Raw genomic sequence first — 3,289 nt, forward strand, 5'->3', positions numbered from 1 at the left:
TAGGATTGCCCAACCTTCCTTCCGAAAATCTTCAATAGTGAACATAGATTATTAACATGAAATAATTGGAAATAATTGTAGTGCCTAAGGCACTTGACCACTAACCAGAAGACTGGCAGTTCAAACCCACCAGCCAGTCCTCGGAAGGAAGATGGGGCAATCTACTTCCGTAGTGATAGTGCCTTGGAAACCCAAGGAGAGGTCGCCATGAGTCGGGTCTGACTCTATGCCACATAACAACAACAACAACCTAAACTAACACAGACTGAAGTGGAAAATTTGAACTGACCATCATGCCTAAGGCATTTAACTGCTAACCAGAAGGCTGGCAGTTCAAACCCCCCAGCCACTCCTCAAAAAGAAGCCTCAGCAATCTACTTCTATAGAGATGCTGCCTCGGAAACCCAAGGAGGAGTTGCTATGAGTTGGAATTGACTCAACAACAGTGAATTTGGCATTTTTGTTGTTGGTGGTGGTGGTTGGTTGTTAATGAAAGAAGAAATTGAACAGGTCATAAAAAAATTACCAACAAAAAAAATCCTGACCCAGATGCTTTCATGGAGAATTCTACCAAATGTTTGATGAAGAATGGACACCAATAATACTCAAAGTATCACAGAACATAAAGAAGGATACAATCCTCCTAAATTCATTTTATGATGCAAGCATAACCTTGATACCAAAACCAGGCAAAGACATCACTAAAATGAAGACTACAGACCAATATGCCTCATGAATAAAGATGCAAAATTCTTCAACAAAATCCTAGCCAAGACTCCAACATATCAAAAGAATAATACACTATAACCAACTGAGGTTCGTACCAGATGTGTAGGATGGTTCAACATTAGAAAAATAATTAACATCATTTGTCACATAAATAAAAAAAAAGGAAAAGAACCACATGATCATATCAATTGATGCAGGAAAAGCATTTGATAAAATACAACATCCACTCATGATTAAAACTCTCAGCAAAATAGGAATAAAAGGGAAATTCTTCAACATAATAAAGGGAATATATACAAAATCAAGAGCCAACATTATTCTCAGGGGAGAGAGACTGACACCATTCCTCAGGAACCAGACAAGGATTACCTCTATTCACCATTGTATTAGAAGCCCTAAGTATGACAATAATGCAAGAAATGGAAATCAAAGGCAATCCAGATTGGTACGGAAGATGGAAAACTATTCCTATTTGATGATGATGTGATCCTATACATAGAAAATCCAAGAGATTCAGCAAAAAAACTACTGGAAAGAATTGAGAGATTTGGCATAGTGGTGGGATACAAGATCAACATAGGAAAATTAGTTGGATTCCTCTACACTACCAAAGAGATTGCTGAAAACAGGAAATAAGGAAATCAATACCATTTACAATGTTGTTGTTGTTGTTATGTGCCATCGAGTCGGCCCCGACTCATAGCGACCCCTCCTTGGGTTTCCGAGGCAGTATCACTACGGAAATAGGATTGCCCAACCTTCCTTCCGAGGAGTGGCTGGTGGGTTTGAACCACCAGCTGTCTGGTTAGCAGGCAAGTGTCTTAGCCACTATGCTACCAGAGCTCTTTATTATGGCTACCAAAAAAATAAAATAGTTGGGAATAAATCTTACCAGAGACCAAAAGACCTGTACAAAGAAAACTACAAAATACTACTTCAGGAAACCATAAGAGATCTGCATAAATGGAAGAACACACCATGTTCATGGATAGGAAGATTGAAAATTGTGAAAATGTCAATTCTACCCAAAGCATTATATACATTCAATGCAATCCCAATCCAGGTCCTATCTACATTCTTTAAGGGTAGGGAAAAACCAATCACTAATTTTATATGGAAAGGAAAGAGACCTCAGATAAGCAGAATACTATTGAAGAAGAATAGCAAAGGAGGAAGTTTCACCCTCCCAGATCTCAAAACCTTCTATACAGCCACAGTAGTAAAAAAAAAAAAAAAAAAAAAACCTGGTATTAGTACAACAACAGACACAGAGACACCAGTGGAGTAGAATTGAAAACCCAGAAATAGATCCATCAACCTATGGTCAACTGTCAACTGATTTTTGACAAAGGGCTGAAATCCATTAAATGGGGAAGAGATGGCTTCTTTAACAAATGCTGATGGCAAAACTGGATATCCATTTGCAGAAAAATGAAACAAGGTCCATACCTCACACCATACACGATAACTAATTCCAGATGGATTAAAGACTTAAATGTAAAACCTGAAACTATAAAATCCTCAAGGAAAAAGGAAAAATTTAGGGACCCTCATGTATGGCTCAAATAGACTGTGAAGCATAACCCAAAATACATGGACAGCAGAAGATAAACTAGATGGATGGGACCTTCTGAAAATTAAATTTTTATGTGCTTCAAAAGACTTCTCCAAAAAGTAAAAAGAGAATATATAGATAGGGAAAAAATATTTGGCAATGACATCTCTAACAAGGGACTTATCTCTAAAATTTATAGAAAACTTCAACACCTCAACAACAACCACCCAACTAAAAACTGGGCAGAAGACATGAATAGATACTTGACCAAAGAGGATATTCAGGCGGCCAACAAACACATGAAGAAATTTTCATGATCATTAGCCTTTGTTGTTGTTATGTGCTGTCAAGTCGGGCCCGACTCATAGAGACCCCTCCTAAAGAGATGCAAATCATAACAACAATTTGATACCATCTTGCCCAGCACTAATAGCAAAGTCCGACAGAAAATAGCAAATACTGACAAATGTATGGAGATATTGGGACTCTCAAACACTGCTGTAAAACGATCCAAACACTGTGGAAAGCAATATGGCAATTCCTTAAAATGTTGGAATTAGAAATACCATCTGATCCAGCAATTCCATTGTTGTTGTTGTTGTTGTTATATGCTGTCAAATCAGACCCGACTCATAGCAACCTCTCCTTGGGTTTCCAAGTCAGTATCACTACAGAAGTAGATTGCCTCATCTTCCTTCTGAGGAGTGGCTGGTGGATTTGAACTGCCAGCTTTCTGGTTAGCAGTCAAATGCCTTAAGCACTACGCTACCAGACACAATTCCATTAGTAGGTATATATCCTAAAGCAGTGAGAGCCAGGAAAAAAAACGGATATATGTGCTCCCGTGTTCATTGCAGCACTATTCACAATAGCAAGAAGATGGAAACAACCTAACTGCCCTTCAACAGAGAATAGATAAGCGAACTATGGTACATACACAAAATGGGATATTATGCAACACTAAAGAATAATGTAGAATCTGCAAAACACTCCATAACATGGATG

Source organism: Orycteropus afer, unplaced genomic scaffold, assembly GCF_000298275.1.
Source record: "Orycteropus afer afer isolate SDZICR_OR568_19922 unplaced genomic scaffold, OryAfe1.0 scaffold00163, whole genome shotgun sequence".
Classification (NCBI taxonomy): domain Eukaryota; kingdom Metazoa; phylum Chordata; class Mammalia; order Tubulidentata; family Orycteropodidae; genus Orycteropus; species Orycteropus afer.